The sequence below is a fragment of the Scyliorhinus canicula genome, chromosome 2, assembly GCF_902713615.1.
Source record: "Scyliorhinus canicula chromosome 2, sScyCan1.1, whole genome shotgun sequence".
NCBI classification, from domain to species: domain Eukaryota; kingdom Metazoa; phylum Chordata; class Chondrichthyes; order Carcharhiniformes; family Scyliorhinidae; genus Scyliorhinus; species Scyliorhinus canicula.
This window is the reverse complement of record NC_052147.1, coordinates 158615097-158633226: the sequence shown is the minus strand read 5'-3', so window position 1 is coordinate 158633226 and position 18130 is coordinate 158615097.

Below are 18130 nucleotides of genomic sequence, written 5' to 3'. Positions count from 1 at the left end.
AACAAAGAGAGGAAATGCTGAAAATGCTCAGCAGGTCATGGCAGCATCTGAGGAGAGAGAAACAGTTAGCTTTTCAGATGTGTGACCCTCACTAACACCTTATACAATTGCAGCATAACCTCCCTAGTCTTAAACTCCATCCTTCATTGCTAGAGAGATGGAGTTTAAGACTAGGGAGGTTATGCTGCAATTGTATACGGTGTTAGTGAGGCCACACCTGGAGTATTGCGTTCAGTTTTGGTCTCCTTACTTGAGAAAGGATGTACTGGCGCTGGAGGGTGTGCAGAGGAGATTCACGAGGTTAATCCCAGAGCTGAAGGGGTTGGATTATGAGGAGAGGTTGAGTAGACTGGGACTGTACTCGTTGGAATTTAGAAGGATGAGGGGGATCTTATCGAAACATTTAAAATTATGAAGGGGATAGGATAGATGCGGGCAGGTTGTTTCCACTGGCGGGTGAAAGCAGAACTAGGGGGCATAGCCTCAAAATAAGGGGAAGTAGATTTAGGACTGAGTTTAGGAGGAACTTCTTCACCCAAAGGGTTGTGAATCTATGGAATTCCTTGCCCAGTGAAGCAGTTGAGGCTCCTTCATTAAATGTTTTTAAGGTAAAGATAGATAGTTTTTTGAAGAAAAAAGGGATTAAGGGTTATGGTGTACAGGCCAGAAAGTGGAGCTGAGTCCACAAAAGATCAGCCATGATCTCATTGAATGGCGGAGCAGGCTCGAGGGGCCAGATGGCCTACTCCTGCTCCTAGTTCTTATGTTCTTATGTTCTTACACTGCGCTTAAATATCTGTAATAAAGCTTTAGCTTATCCACCAGAGATGTTATAGTCAAGGATTATTCCTGATACTGTCCACAAATGTCTGTGAGTGATCACCTTGGAAACACTCCAGAGTTTTGATGGTGAAGATTGGGTTAGATGCTGAGGGGGGATTAAAATGTTTCATTGCAAAGCTCAGCCTAGCAATATAGGGGTTCCTGAACTGTGCTGCGCTTGTAACTACACCACAATATGCCTCAGCACCTTAGAGCTGGGGGAGGGGGTGGTTTCAGCTGCATAGTGTAAGCATGCATCACGTATTCCTAGACTCATAGACTACCTACAGTGCAGAAGGAGGCTATTTGATCCATTGAGTCTGCACCGACCCTCTGAAAAAGGCCCACCCCATCCCGCAACCCAGTAACCCCACCTAACCTTTTGGATATTAAGGTCAATTTAGGATGGCCAATCCACCTATACCTGCACATCTTTGTGGGAGAAAACCGGAGCACCAGGAGAAAAACCCACACAGACACGGGGAGAATGAGCAATCTCCACACAGTCACCAGAGGCCAGAATTGAACCTGGGTCCCTGGCACTGTGAGGCAGCAGTGCTAACCACTGTGCCACCGTGCCGTAATGTTTTAACACATTTGTTGGAAACTTCTTGCTTCGATACTTTCATTTGTCTTATTTGTTCATGCAGAATGGTGGGGGGAGGATTAAACTTGGGGTACATCTCAATTTCCAATGATACTCCATGATGTTTCTGAATGACCAGAGAGAATTAGGATGAGCTGGGCTCTATCACAGCTGGCCAAAGATAATTGGGATGAACAGGGCTCTATCCGAACATAAACAAGGAGGATTGGGATGAACTGGGCTCTATCCGAGCTGGCCAAGGATAATTGGGATGAACTGGGCTCTATCCTAGCTGACCAGGGAGGATTGGGATCACTGGGCTCTCTCCCAGCTGACCAGGTGAAGACAACAACTCAGCAGTAAATTTGGTTCTATGAAGAGGCTGAAGAAGCAGCGAAGATTTGAACGTGTTCAAATTCATGAGGTGCTTTGATCGAGCAAATAAAGAGGAACAGTCTACCTGGGTGATGACACTTCATGCAATCCTCACTGGTTTGAAGGGAGTTGAACATTCTACAAGTTTAGGTTCTGCCCATGAGGCAAAGCTCGAGGTAGGGCTGGTCTTTCAAACAATGATCGGATTCAGGATGTTCGGCGTCTCCGCAGTATCCTGTCAACTGTCCCACAAGAAATGTTGCCTGTTGGCTGTTACCCTCTTTCTGGACAAGAAATGAAACGTAGGGATAGTGTGGGGGAAAAGGCATTGGAGTGGATAATCAGCCACGGTCATATTGAATGGCAAAGCAGGCTTGATGGGCTGAATGGCCTACTCCTGTCCTGATCTTCCAACGTTCTTAAGAGCTGCTTTCATTCACCGTGTCCTCAAAGCTAAATTGTTTGTCACAGGTTGATCAAGTGATCTTTTCCCATTTCCTTTCTAAAATACATCTAAGTAGTGGGGGGAAGGTTGGGGGGGGGGGGGGGGTGTTACTGTTGGTGATGTAAATCCTGAATAGAAAACAGGACAAAGTAAATGAAAATAAAGAGGAGGAGAGTTGTGAAAGAGATTGCCAGCTCGCTATCTTGGCACTGTGATGTGGGGCATGTTGCTATATCAGCATACAGCAAGGATTAGTTTCCCCCACACACTGTTTCACCAAGTCACCCTCAGCTGTAACTCTACTGGGATCAGTTACCCTACAATCTGTGGGGTTGGTTCTACAAATTAATTGCAACCTGAATTGTCTCTTAACAAAAATAAAACAGTTTCTACAATCATCTGAGGGACTTGGTTTGATATCTGTCTACACCTCCCGCTCCCTTGGGAAAGCGGGCAGCATAATCAAAGACTCTTCCCACCCGGGTTATTATCTCTTCCAACAGGCAGGAAATACAAAAGTCTGAGAACACACACAAACAGCTTTTTCCCCGCTGTTACCATCTTCTCTACTCGGTAGTACTACACTCCTTATCCTTCACCCGTTGCCTGTGCCTATGGATTTATATTGTGTATTTATGTATGTCCTATATCTTTTCATGTATGGAATGATCTGACTGGACTGTACGCAGAGCAATTCTTTTCACTCTTCCTCGGTACACGTGACAATTAGAAGTGCTCGTAAAGGCAGAAACAGAAAGACAGAGAAGGCTTGGCTGAAGCTGCAGCAGGAGACAGCATGGCGGAGGACTGGACCTCTGGTTTGTCGACCCAGCGGTCAACGGAGCAGCTGATGCAAGTTATTCAGGAAGGCTTTGCTAAGCAGAAACGGGACTGCTTGGACCCGATAAAAGAGACGATTGAGCGGCTGGAGCTTCGTTTGGACGCCCAAGATCGGGCGATCCAAAAGGTAGAGAAGGCGCTGGCTGAGCAGGAGGAACATCAAACTGCGGTGGAGTTGGAGGTGGGGTTGCTGACAGACCAGCAGAAGAAGCTCCTGGAGAAGGTGGAGGACCTAGAGAATAAGACCCGTCGGCAGAACTTGAGAATCGTTGGGCTCCGGGAGGGGTCTGAAGGAGCGGAAGCTGGGGCATACATCGCAGACATATTTGAGAAGCTGCTGAGGGATGGGGCATTCTCCCGGCCTTTGGAGGTGGACAGGGCTCACAGAGCAGTCGTGAGGAAGCCGTGAACGGGAGACCCCCCTGAGGGCAATGGTGGTGAGATTCCACAGGCACTTGGAGAAGGAACGCATTCTACAGTGGGCCAAGCCGACACGGAGCTGTAATTGGGACAATAGTCTCCTGCGGGTCTACCAAGACCTGAGTGTGGAGGTGGCCAGGAGAAGAGCAGGCTTCAACCAGATAAGGTCGCTCCTTTTTACGAAAAAGGTGAAGTTCGGACTGTTGTACCCGGCCCGTCTCTGGGTCACGTACGAGGAACAGCACTTTTATTTCGAGTCTGAAGGACGTGCTGGACTTTGTGAAAAGGAAAGGACTGGTGATGGACTGACAACTTTTGAACTTTGCTGCAACGTCATGTTTTTTTTTCTATTTGTTTCTCTGTTCTTTCAAGAAAAAAGTTTCTCGTTTTTCATTTTGTGGAAGCTGTTTGTCATGCCTTCTGTATTGATTTGGGACCAGTGGCAGAGCTGAGTGAGTTAAGGTTTTCATTTGCACTGTTGGACAATTGTGTGGGGATTGTTTGATGTTGGAGTGTATTTGTATGAGCGGGGGCAGGGTGGGGAGGGAACAGTAGGTGGGAGACAATCCCGCGCCAGCGATGTGGGCCACCAAGGAGCTGGGCGGACTAGCTCACGGAAGCGCAGTGGGGGTTATGCATATGTTCGGTTTATCAAAGGGGTTGGGTTACAGAGGGCCGGTGGAGGCGCGGAGCATGGGCTGGAGGCAGCCCCAAAAAAGGGGATGGCTGATCGGCGAAGGGGGGGGGGGGCAATGAGCCCCCCAACTAGGCTGATCACCTGGAATGTTCGAGGGTTAAATGGGCTGGTCAAGAGGGCACGTGTGTACGCGCATCTTAGGGCACTGAAGGCGGACGTGGTAATGTTGCAGGTGACGCACCCGAGAGTAACTGACCAGATTAGATTGAGGAAAGGCTGGGTCAGTCAGGTCTTTCACTCAAGACTGAATTCAAAGACTAGAGGGGTCGCGATCCTGATCAATAAGCGGGTGGTGTTTGAGGCGGGTAGAATAGTACTGAATGTGGGAGGTCGGTATATTATGGTCAGTGGGAAATTGGAGGGGGTGCAGGTGGTATTAGGAAATGTGTATACGCCAAATTGGGATGAGGTGGAGTTTATAAGGAGGATGCTGGGGAAGATACCGGACCTGGACTCGCACAGGTTGGTCATGGGAGGGGACTTCATCACAGTTATTGACCCTGGCTTGGACCGGTCAAGCTCGAAAATTGGCAGAGTGCTAGCAATGGCAAAGGAACTAAAAGGGTTCATGGAACAGATGGGGGGGGTTGATCCATGGCGATTTGGGCAGCCGAGGGTGAAGGAGTTCGCCTTCTACTCACACGTGCATAAAGCGAACTCCCGGATTGATTTCTTCATTTTTGAGCAGGGCCTTACTGGCAGGGGGAGTGGGGGGGCGGGGGGGGGGGGGGGTGGACATGGGGTACTCGGCGATCACAATCTCAGGCTATGCTCCACACTGGGTTGACCTGCAGGTTAGTAAAGACACTAACCAGCGCCCGCACTGGAGGTTAGATGTGGGACTTTTGGCTGACGAAGGGGTGTGCGAGCGGCTGAGTAAATGTATTCAGAACTACCTGCAGGTTAACGACACTGGGGATGGTCTGGGAAGCACTGAAGGCGGTGGTCAGACGGGAGCTGATCTCGATTCAGGCCCATAGGGTGAAAGTGGACAGGGCAGAGACGGACCGACTGGTAACAGAGGTACTCAGATTGATAGGACGTATGCGGAGATCCCAGAGGCAGGGCTTTTAAGGTAATGGTAGAGGCTATGGCGGAGTTCGGCTTGTTAACCACAGGGAGGGCGGTGGAGCAGCTGAGAAAGGTGAGGGGGGTGATCTATGAGTATGGAGAGAAGGCCAGCAGAATGCTTGCACAGCAGCTTAGAAAGAGGGAGGCAGCCAGGGAGATAGGGAAAGTAAATGACGGAGATGGGAACCTGGTTGGAGATTCAGCAGGGGTGAATAAGGTGTAGGGATTTCTACAGTAGGCTGAATAGGCCGGAACCCCCTACGGGGCCAAAGGGAATGAGGCACTTCTTGGAGGGGCTGAATTTCCCAAAGGTGGACGGGGCGCTGGTAAAAGGGCTGGGGGCCCTAATCGGATTGGAAGAGATAGTGGAGCGTCTGAAGGTCATGCAGGCGGGTAAAGCCCCGGGGCTAGACGGGTACGCAGTGGAGTTCTATAAAAGGTTCTCTGGGATATTAGGGCTGGTGTTGATGAGGATGTTCAATGAGGCAAAGGAAAGAGGGGTGCTACCCCCGACGATGTCACAGACCACGATTTCACTGATTCTGAAGCAGGACAAGAACCCAGAGCTGTTTGGGTCCTGCAGGCCGATATCCCTGTTGAATGTGGACGCCTAACTACTGGCCAAAATTTTGTCCTTCAGGATTGAGGATTGTGTTCCGGACGTTATTCGGGAGGACCAGACAGGGTTTGTTAAGGGTAGGCAGTTGGTGGCCAATGTAAGAAGGTTGTTAAATGTGATCATGATGCCCCCGGAAGGTAAGGAGGTGGAGGTAGGGATCACAATGGATGCAGAAAAGGCTTTGATCGGGTAGAATGGGATCATCTGTGGGAGGTACTGGGACGGTTTGGATTTGGGCGGGGCTATATTGACTGGGTCAGGTTGCTGTATCAGGCTTTTGTGGCAAGTGTATGAACGAATAGGACAACATCGGACTATTTTAGCCTGCACCGGGAGACGAGACAGGGATGTCCCCTCTCCCCACTGTTGTTCGCGCTAGCTATAGAGCTGTTGGCAATTGCTCTGAGAGCATCAAGGGGGTGAGGTGGGGTGGAGCACAGAGTCTCGCTCTATGCAGATGACCTGCTTCTGTGTGTATCGGACCCATTAGAGGGGATAGAAGAAACCATGAGGATTCTAGGGGAATTTGGCCGGTTTTCGGGGTATAAGCTAAATATGGGGAAAATTGAGATGTTTGCGGTCCAGGCGAGGGGACAGGAGAGGCGATTGGGGAGCTGCCGTTTAGATTATTAGGGGGAAGCTTTAGGTATCTTGGCATTCAAGTGGCGCGGGAATGGGACCGGCTGCATAAATTAAATCTAGCCTGGCTAATAGACCAAATGAAGGACGATTTTCGGAGATGGGACGCACTCCCATTGTCATTAGTTGGGAGGGTACAGAGGGTGAAGATGATGCTCCTCCCAAGATTCCTGTTTGTATTTCAGTGTCTCCCCATCTTTATTCCGCTGCCAAATTTTAGTAACTATCACTGGGCGGCGAATATAGCCATGATCAGGAAGTGGGTGGTGGGGGAGGGGTCACCATGGGAGCGTATGGAGGCGGCTTCATGTAAGGGCACCAGTTTGGGGGCATTGGTAACTGCGCCTCTGCCGTTCTCACCAGCACGGTACTCCACCAGCCCCGTGGTCGTGGCGTCCCTCAGAGTCTGGGGGCAATGGAGGAGATATGTGGGAGCAAAGGGAGCATCGGTCTGGTCCCCAATCTGTAATAATCACCGGTTTGCCCAGGAAGTATGGATGGGGGGTTCCAGATATGGCGGAGGGTAGGGATTGAGAGGATGGTGGATATGTTTATAGAGGGCATTTTTCCAAGTATGGAGGAGAAGTTTGGGTTGGCGAGGGGAAACAAATTCAGGTATCTGCAGGTGCGGGACTTCCTACGTAAACAGGTGTCAACCGTCCCACTCCTACCGCTAAGGGGGAATTCAGGACAGGGTAGTTTCCAGGGGGTGGGTAGGAGAAGGGAGCGTCTCGGACATTTACAAGGAACTTATGGGGTCAGACGTGACGCAGACTGAGGAGCTGAAGCGCAATGGGAGGAGCAGCTGGGAGGAAAGATAGAGGATAGTCTATGAGAGGATGTGTTGATAGAGTCAACATATCCGCAACATGTGCCAGGCTCAGCCTAATACAATTTAAGGTCGTTCACTGGGTTCACATGACAGTGGCCCGGATGAGCAGATTCTTTGGGGTGGAAGACAGGTGTGCAAAATGTGTGGGAGGACCAGTGAACCATGTCCACATGTTCTGGGCATTTCTGAAGTTTAGGGGATTTTGGCAGGGGTTTGCAGATGTCATGTCCACGGTGTTAAAAAAAAGGGTGGCGCTGAATCCAGAAATGGCGGTTTTCGGGGTGTCGGAAGACCCGGGAATCCAGGAGGAGAAAGAGGCAGATGTTCTGGCCTTTGCTTCCCTGGTAGCCCGGAAACGGATACTCAAAGCCCCCGAATTCAGAGACCTGGCTATCGGACATGGCTAGCTTTCTCTGTTTGGAGAAAATCAAGTTCGCCTTGAGAGGGTCACTGTTAGGGTTCACCCGGAGATGGCAACCGTTCATCGACTTCTTCGCGGAAAATTAATCGTCAGCAGAAGGGGGGGGGGGGTTTGGGGTTTGGGTTAGTTTAGCTTAGAGTAGGGGGTTAATAAAGGTGGGACCTGTAAGGGAGGGAGTCGGCTTTTGTATTATGTTTATAGTTTCATGTACATTGTTTATTGTGTTGTTATAATACCAAAAAATACCTCAATAAAATGTTTATTAAAAAAAAGTGACAGGAGCAAATTGAAAGATTTTCTGTAAATCACATGAGACATTTTTAACCCCCTCAGTAACCAAGGTTATTAAGTATGGTTCTGCTGGTTAAAGTAACCTTTGTCTTGCTAACTGGAATGAATAGATTCCCCATGGCCACATACCCACATTAACATGCCCTGTTTATTCATGCTCCCAGTTATTTGCCATCTCCATCATTACCCAAATCAGAAGAAGTCATTTTCGTCGATGACACATCTACTTTATAAATGTTTGTTTACCCTAAATTGAGGAGAGAATGAAGACTTTTGTTGCCCATAACATCCTGTTTCTGTTTGTATTGCTTTAATCTTCTGCCTGGTTTATTCAGGGTGACAGGGACAGCTGCCTTTGAGTCATCAGCCATCTTCTCCAGTTAACAAACAGAAGAAGCCTAGATTCTTAAAGGGAAACTGCCATCTCAGGCTCAGACAGCAATGGGGCTTTTCACAGTAACTTCATTGAAGCCTACTCGTGACAATAAGCGATTTTCATTTCATTTCATTTTCATGAGGCATTGGGGTTTGATTGCTGCTGATATACATTGACACCGGCTCACGGCACACATATCTTAGGTATGACTCCAATCCTCCCTCACGCTCTCTCCAAGATCATCTTGTTCATGAGACCCACCTCCTGCTGCCTCAACCCAATTGCCACTAAACTGAGGCTGCACAAGTCGCAGGACAAAGAGTGGATCCTGAGGTGGGCGAAGAGTGTGAGAGGATGCGAGTGGGAAGGACATTCCTTCCGCCTGTACCAGGACATTGGCGCTGACCTGGACAAGCGCCGGGCAGAATTCAACTGGGCCAATTCCACGCTCTACAAAAGTGCAGTGTAGTTTGGCATGCACGACGCTGCCAAGCTATGGGTCACATATCAGGGTAAAGATCACTACTTTGATGCCCCAGAGGAGGCCAAAACGTTGCCTAGAAAAATGGGCTAAGTGACCAACAAATAATAATAAGCTTTTATTGTCATAAGTATGAAGTTACTGTGAAAAGCCCCTAGTCGCCACATTCCAGCGCCTGTTCGGGTAAGCTGGTACGGGAATTGAACCCGCGCTGCTGGCCTTGTTCTGCATTACAAACCAGCTGTCTAGCCCATTGAAACAATACAGGTCAATTTATTTATTGAAACAATACAGGTCAATGGCCAGAGTAACTATTACTGGGCGGCGAATATAGCCATGATCAGGAAGTGGGCGGTGGGGGAGGGGTTGGCATGGGAGCATATGGAGGTGGCTTCGTGCAAGGGCACCAGCTTGGGGGTGTTGGTAACTGCGCCTCTGCCGTTCCCGCCGGCACGGTACTCCACCAGCCCCATGGTGGTGGCGGCCCTGAGAGTCTGATTTCGAGAGGGACAGAGGCGACCATAGGCTGAGGTGCGGAGGGTGGGGGGTAGGGAGAGAAGTAAATTGGGTTTAAATAGGGGAATCTGACTGTTAGGGAAGCCACTACACTAGCGAGCAGGTTGGTGTACGGGAGTGCAGCGAAGGAGGAGGCCACGCTGCGCCTTCCGGGAGGGTGGGAGTGCCCGTCAGAGGGGAAGGGTAAAACAGAACTTATGGGGAAACAAAGCAGGAAAATGGGGTTCAGGAGAGGTAGAGAAGGGGGTAAAGCCAAGGGGGGACTAGGAGGGCAGAGCATAAGGATACAGGGTACATGGGGAGAAACAGAAGGGGGGAGGGGAGATGCGGGGAGGGTAGAGCTTTTTTCCAATTGGAGTATGCTGGTGAGGGGAGACTTGAAACCGTGTTGTTTTAGTTTCACCTACAGACAGGCACGTTTCCCTCATTTCCTAGGTTGGTGGCTGTTTGTGGGTAGTTCCAGGATCTGATAATGAGAAGCCTGACCTTGTGGGAGATAAGTGATTGCGTCTGGAGGGGCCCTGGGTTCTGGTTGCAATTTCGGGGTCACCGGTGGAGCATGTTCGTGTTCCGTCCAGTCCCGGGGTTCCGCGAGGTCAGTTCTTCCTTTCGGCATGTTCGGGTCCTCGTGTGGGGCCTACTCTGCTTTGGGGGTGGATATGTCGTGTTTGGGTTGCCTGCTGGGTCGGTTCAGGCCGTGTCGGATCTCGCACCGGTGGTCGGGTTGGGAGCTGCTGAGATCGAGTCTCCATCTGGCCTGGTCGGATCTCCACATCGATCTTTATTTTTCCTTCAGGTGAGATGGGATGTTGAGCGGGTCGGGCCGGGGCGCATAGCTTAGGCACTTCGATTGGGCACTTCGGATGCTGGATCGAGTTTCAGGCGAGTGCAGGGGCGGGCCACTTTGTTGGGTCTCTTCCGCTTCCAGGTAGAGGTCGGGCTCAGGTCGCCGGTCGAATCCAGCCTGGTCAGTCAGGCTGGGTCCCTTGGGTTGGTCCTCGGAAGTTGGCGAATCTCCACGCCTTAAGTAAATGTAAAAGAAAATGGTTAGTGATAATATTAGTGTTAGAATTAAGATTTAAACGGTTAGAATGATTATAAAAGATATAGGCAGAGCATTTGTGGAGAAGAGCTCACAGAGAGTCGCCACGCTCCGTCACTATCTTAAGTTTGCCTCACGACAGGAACCTTGGGCAGGGGGTCGGAGAATTGCCCGGCGTCAATCCCGCCCCCGCCGTGGCCCGAATTCTCCGCCACCCGGGAATCGGTGGGGGTGGGAATCACGTCCCGCCGGTCGGCGGGCCCCCCGCAGTGATTCTCCGGCCCACGATGGGCCGAAGTCCCGCCACTGAGAGGCCAATCCCGCCGGCGGGAATCAAAACACCTCTGGTGCCGGCGGAATTGGCGGCACAGGCGGGCTCCAGGGTCCTGGTGCGCGGGGCGATCTGACCCCGGGGGGTTCCCCCACGGTGGCCTGGCCCGCGATCGGGGCCCATCGATTGGCGGGCGGGCCTGTGCCGTGAGGGCACTCTTTTTCTTCCGCCCCGCCATGGCCTTCACCATGGCGAGGGCGGAAGAGACCCCCTCCCCTGCGCATGCGCCGGTATGACATCAGCAGCCGCTGATGCACCGGCGCATGCGCGGACCTCCGCCGGCCAGCGAAGGCCTTTCGGGCCCAGCTGGCATGGCGCCAAAGACCGTTTGCGCTGGTCGGTGGAGCGGCAACCACTCCGGTGCGGGCCTAGCCCCTCAATGTGAGGGCTTGGCCCCTAAAGGTGCGGAGAATTCCGCACCTTTGGGGAGGCCGGACGCCTGAGTGGTTGACGCCACTTCAATACGCCGGGACCCCCCGCCCCACTGGGTAGGGGAGAATCCCAGCCCATGTCAGGAATGGCCAGAGAATTAAATGCCTTTATGGAGCAGATGGTGGGGGTGGGACTTGGGGGTTGTCCCGTGGAGGTTTAATCATCCGAGAGAAAAACAATTCTTCTCCCATGTGCAAAAGACCTGCTTACATGTAGACATTTTTATCGTCGGGAAAGGGGTGTTTCCAGCGGTAACAAAGATTATAATCTCTGACCATGCGCCACATTACATGGACATGTGGTTGGACAAGGGCTGGGCCCAACATCCCCCCCCTCCCACCATGGAGGCTGAGTGCAGCTCTCCTCGTCGATAGGGAATTCTGTACAAGAATGGGGAGGTTTCATTCCTCACTTTCTGGGAGGTGGTGATCAGGGGGGAAATTATAGCCTGTAAGGCCCTTAGGGATAGGAAAGAAAGGATAGCCAAGCAACAGCTGATCGACTCCGTACTGGAGGTGGATCGGCTGTACTCCACAGCCCCAACCGTGGACCTGCTGGCGGATAGGGGAAAGCTGCAGATGGAATTTGATCTGCTCTCCACACGGAAGGCAGTCCACCAGCTCTGCCAGGCACGAGGGGCCTTCGACAAACACGAAGACAAGGCCAACCGCATGCTGACTCACCAGCTAAGAACGCAAGCAGCCACAAAAGAGATAGCACAAGTTAGGGACAGAAATGGTAGAATGGCAGCCTACCCAAACGAGGTTAACGAGGCCTTTGAAAACCTTTATCGAGAGCTACACCCGGAAGGGGATTCGTGGATGGAACAAACTAGATATACCGGTGGTGAAGGAGGACAGGAAACAATGGTTAGAAGAACCACTAGAGCTGAGCGAAATTGTGCATTGATTTCATGTAGTCAGGGAAAGTGCCAGGACCAGATCGATTTCCAGTAGACTTATGCAACTTGGGGGAGATGTTCAACGACTCACTGTCAAAGGGATCCTTGCTGCCTATGCTGGTCCAGGCCTCAATTTCATTGATCCCCAGAAAGGACAAAGACCAGCAGAGTGTGGATCATACAGACCCATCTCTCTCTTAAACACTGATGCAATGGTCCTAGTGAAAGCACTGACGAGGCACGTGATGAGCTGTCTGCCAGAAGTGATCACGGAAGATCAGACCGGACTAGTCAAGGGCAGACCACTAACAGCGAACATCAGGGGTGCGATTCTCCGCTGCCCACGACGGGTCGGAAAATAGCGGGAGGGCCTTCCCGACAATTTTCACGGCCTCCCGCTATTCTCCCCCCCCCTCCGGCCACCCCCCGACGCGAATCGCTGTTCGCCGTTTTTTACGGCGAACAGCGATTCTCCGCAGGCCGATGGGCCGAATACCGCGGAGTTTACGGCAGTTTTCACAGCCGCGATCACACCTGCTTTCAGCGTTCATGAAAACGGCCGCAAAGTGCCCGTCCAGGACAACCATGGCACCGATTGGCACGGCCGCACCACGGCCGTGCCAAGGGTGGCATGGGCCTGCGATCGGTGGGCACCGATCGCGGGCAGTGGGTCCGATACCCGCGCACTATTTGTTCTTCCGCTGCCCCGCAGGATCAGTCCGCGGGGCGGCTGAGGGGCATGACGGCCCATGCATGCGCGGGTTTGACACGTCTGCGTGATGTCGTCATCCGCGCATGCGCGGGTTGGAGCCGTCCAACCCGCGCATGCGCGGCTGACATCATCGTGCGCGTCAGCCGTCGTGGCGCTTGGCGCGCAGACTTAGTGACGGTCGCTAAGGTCGTGATGCCGTGCTTCACAGGGCCCCACTGCTAGCCCCGCCCGGAGGCGAGAATTGGGTCCCGGGAGGTGGTGCGGAGGCTGCCGTGAAACACGACCAGTTTCACGGCAGCCTTTACGATTCGCCGCATTTGCAGAGAATCGCGCCCCAGATTGCAGAACGTAATAATGACCCTAACTGGGGGGAAGACACCAGAGGTGATCATCTCCCTGGATGCTGAGTAAGCCTTCGATTGAGTAGAATGGAGACACCTCATGGAGATGCTTGAACAGTTTGGGTTGGGAGCAGGGTTCACCATGTGGGTGAAGCTCCTGTACAGCCCTCCTATGGCGTGCAAGCAGAAGAATGCCACCAGCTCCGAATATTTTCGGCTGCACAGGGGAAGAGGCAGGGGTGCCCATTATCCCTGCTCCTGTTCACACTGGCAATTGAACTGCTGGCTATTTCCCTTAGATCAGCGGATTGGTGGACAGGCATTTGGAGAGGGGACAGAGAGCACAGAGTCTAGCTCGATGCTGATGACCTGCTCTTCTATATGCCGAATCCCTAGCCAGCATGGGAAAGATAATTGGAGTTCTTAAGGAGTTTGGTGCCATCTCAGGTTACAAACTCAACCTGGGAAAGAGCAAAATCTTCCCAGTAATAACCGAGAGGGAGGAGCAGAGCTGGAGGAGCTGCCGTTTAAAGTGACCCAAACCAAATTCAGTTACATGGGATACGAGTGGCCCACACCTGGAAAGCACTCTACCAAAGGAACCTCTTCAGCCTGGTGGAGGAGGTGAAGAAGGACCTGCAAAGATGGGACTCCCCCTTTCACTAGCAGGAAGGGTACAGACGGTCAAAGTGAAGGCGCTGCATAGGTTCCTCTTCGTATTTAGCTCACTCCCGATCTTCATTCACAAATCCTTCTTCACCAGGATCACCAAGTTAATCGTGACCTTCATCTGTGGGGGGAGGTGGGCAAGCACCCTTAGGATACGCAAGACCATCTTACAGTGAGAGCAACACGTAGGAGGCCAGGCCCCACCAAACCTCCTATTCTACCACTAGGCGGTGGCGGCAAACATGGAGAGGGTGAAGGGATGGCTAAGGGAGCTGGAGGTGGACTGGGTCTGAATGGAGGAGGCCTCCTGCACAGATCACCTCTCTGAGCGCTGGCCACCGCACCATTCCCTGCTCCCCTCCCACATACACGCTCCAGGAGCCCGGTGGTAGTGGCCACCCTAAGGACATGGAACCAGTTCAGATGCCACTTCAAGCTTGGAGAGATGTGCATTGAGGTCCCCATCTGCAACAACCACAGGATAACATTGGTGAGAATAGGCGCCACATTTGGATGTGGAGGGAGGGCAGAGGGACACTAAGCGTATGTGGACGATAGACTGGTGACCCGGGGGCAGCTCTCAGAGAGGCTCCAGCTCCCGTAAGCGAATGGGCTCAGGTACCTGCAGCTGCGCGACTTTCTCTGTAAGGAGACAAAAATAGTCCCCAGAGACCCGGACACATATTTCTGGACACAATGGTAGCGTTGGACTGGTTAGGGGATGACAAGTGTGGTGACATCTACTGACGACACATGGAAAAGGTCAGGACCCCACTGGACGAGACCAGACGGAAATGGGAGGAGTAGCTGGGCATGGAGATAGGGAGAGGACTCTGGATTGAGTCACTGCACAGGATCAATTCCACCTCCTCCTGAGCCGGGCTAAGCCTGATGCAGCTCAAGGTGGTGCAGAGAGCACACCTTACTAAGACACGCATGAGCAGGTTCTTCCCGGAGGTAGAGGATAGGTGCGAGCGGTGTCAGGGGGGTTGGCCACCACATCCACATGTTCTGATCCTGCCGCAGAGTCAGGCAGTTCTGGATGGCCTTCTTTGAGACAATGCCCAGTGTTGTGGGGGTTGAGATGGAGCCATGCCCGACTGTAGTGCTCTTCAGGGTGTAACAGCATCCAGAGCTCGAGCAGAGAAGGGGGAGGATGCCCTGGCCTTCGCCTCACTGATTGACAGATGACGACTTCTGCTGAGTTGGAATTCAGCAGCGCCACCCAGGGCCTCGGAGTGGCTCTCGGACCTGGCTGAGTTCCTGCAACTCGAAAAAGTATTGTTTTTATACTGTTCTGCAAAGTTTTGATATTAAGTGCAAAAATGCCAATAAAAATATTTTAAAAAAAGAATTAGGGTTAGTGTTAGGATTAGGGTTGTAGTTAGGCTCAGGGTGGGCAGCAGGGTGACACAGTGGTTGGCACTGGTGCCTCACGGCGCCGAGGTCCCAGGTGCGGCCTGGTTCTGTGTCATTGTCCATATGGAGTTTGCACATTCTCCCAGTGTTTGTGTGGGTTTCACTCCCACAACCCAAAGATGTGCAAGGTAGGTGGATTGGCCACGCTAAATTGCCCCTTAATTGGAAAAAATTAATTGGGTACTCTAAATGTTTTTTAAAATAGTTAGACTCAGGGTTAAGGTTAGTGTTAGGGTTAGGCTCAGGGTTAGGGTTGCTTAGTGGGTATGGGTTTGGGTAAGGGTTAGTATTATAGTTAGAGTTTGGGTCAGGATCAGGGTTAGGGTTGCCTAGATGACTAGGGTTAGGATTTGCATTAGGGTGAGGTTCAGCTTTAATGTTAGGCTCAGGGTTTCTTGGAGGGTTAGAGCTAGGGTTAGTATTACGGTTAGGATTAGGGTTATTAGGGTTAGGCTCAGGGTTAGGGGCGCTTAAATACTTAGTGTTAGCATTTGGATTAGCGTTGGGGTTAGAGTTGCTCAGAGGTTTAGGGTAAGTTTTGGGGTTGTTTAGAGGGGTGCTCTCACAGCGTCTCCTCAATAGTAAATACCGAACAAAATTCAATCTCAGTTTTGAAACTTTCAATTACCGTTAGTATCAAGAGTCAGGTGGTCTCTTGAGTGTTTCAGAGAGAGGCATTCAGTTATATAAGAGCAATTTGGGATAAATGGCAGCTTTGCCAGTGATGTCCATATGCTGAGAATTAATCAAATCAAAGAGTCTATCTTTTGCCTCCAGGAGCTTAACATTATCAAAGTAACCACTGCTGAGTTACACTGCAATCTGCAAGCAAAGTTACAACCTGCCCTGCCGCAGGGGTACCTCACTTTTTATTCCAGGTTCCACTTCAGGCTCTCATATTATTAGCATTTGTCAAACAAAGTTACTGACATCTTGTATGCTCAGGCAAGTCATTTTCATCTCCAATCACATCCTTTCAAAGCATTACCATTTTTAGATCGAGAGATTTCCCAAGCGGTGCCTGGAATTGGAACTCACATAGGCCCTCTGTGTTTCTTTGTTCAATTCCATTACCGTTGTCAGCTGGATAATAATCCCTGTTGTTCAATGGGCAGCTTGTTTGTGATCAGCCGTATCACAAAAGGCAGGCGAATTCTCAATTCCCAGGGGATTGCCTTCATTTCAAGACATTGCAGCCTGCTAATACCGTCTTGTTTTTGTTTAATTTATCCATTTACGGGCTGTGGGCTTCACTGGTTAGGCCAGCATTTATTGCTCATCCCTAGTTGCCCTTCAGAAGGTGGTGGTGAGTTGCCTTCTTGAACCGCTGCAGGCCTTGAGGTGTAGGTACACCCACTGTGCTGTTAGGGAGGGGATTCCAGGATGTTGCCCCCGCGACAGTGAAGGAGCGGCGATATATCTCCAAGTCAGGGTGATGAGTGACTTGGAAGGGAACCTCCAGGTGGTGGGGTTCCCAGGTGTCTGCTACTCCTGTCCTTCTAGGCGGTAGTGGCTGTGGGTTTGGAAGGTGCTGTCTCAGGAACCTTGGTGAGTTACTGCAGTGCATCTTGTAGATGGTACATACGGCTAACACTGTTTATTGGCGGTGGAGGGTTTGAATGTTTGTGGAAGAAGGAGCAATCAAGTGGGCTGCTTTGTCCTGGATGGTGATTAATGGTAACTCCCAGGATGTTGATTGTGGGGGATTCAGCGATGGTAATGCCATTGAATGTAAAGGACAATGGCTCGATCCTCTCTTGTAGGAGATGGTTATTGCCTGGCACTTGTGTGGCACAAATGTAACTTATCACTTGTCAGCCCAAGCCTGGATATTGTCCAGGTCTTGCTGCGTTTGGACATGGACTGCTTCATTATCTGAGGAGTCGCGAATGGTGCTGAACATTGTGCAGTCAACGCAAACATCCCCACTTCTGACCTTATGATGGAAGGGAGGTCATTGAGGAAGCAGCTGAAGATGGTTGGGCCTCGGACACTACCCTGAGGAACTCCTGCAGTGATGTCCTGGAGCCGAGATGATTGACCTCCAACCACAACCATCTTCTTTTGTGCTAGGTATGACATCAGCCAGCGGCGAGATTTCCCCGTTTCCCATTGACTCCAGTTTAGCCAGGGCTCCTTGATGCCATACCCGGTCAAATGCCGCCTTGATGTCAAGGGCAGTCACTCTCACCTCACCTCTGGCATTCAGCTCTTTTGTCCATGTTTAAACCAAGGCGGTTATGAGGTCAGGAGGTGAGTGACCCTGGCAGAACCCAAACTGAGCATCCGTGAGCAGGTTATACTGAGTAAGTGCCGCTGATAGCACTGTTGATAATCCTTCCATCACTTTGCTGATGATGGAGAGTAGACTGAAAGGCGGTAATTGACTGGGTGTACCAGGAAAGGAATTGCCTGAGTGCCACCGGGGACTCAATGCTGCCTCGTGCTGCCGTGGCCTCTACAACCTGCAGCCAATTTGCTGATCCCTGCTATCCACAAACCACGCAGCTCTCAGTCACAGGGTGGCCTGAGTCCCGGAGCACACCCAAATTAATACAGTGGGACTGACCCCTGGGAATTGTGATTGGGTCAGTTCAGTGCAGGATGGGTGGGTGGGCATGAATCATGCTCTGCTCGGATCCCAGCTGTGTTCGTGCCCAGTAACACTATCCCGATTAAAGTTCCTTCATCAAAGGAAATTAAGCCTCAATTCTGCTGGAACTGAGTGGAAGAGAATCTTGCACTCTACAGAAACCAGGGTTTAGAAGTCTTTTGTCACCTTTGCTTACTGATAGACACCAGCAATTATGTAAATTGCTTCAGGGCGCATCGTACTGAAGAGACTACTTAAA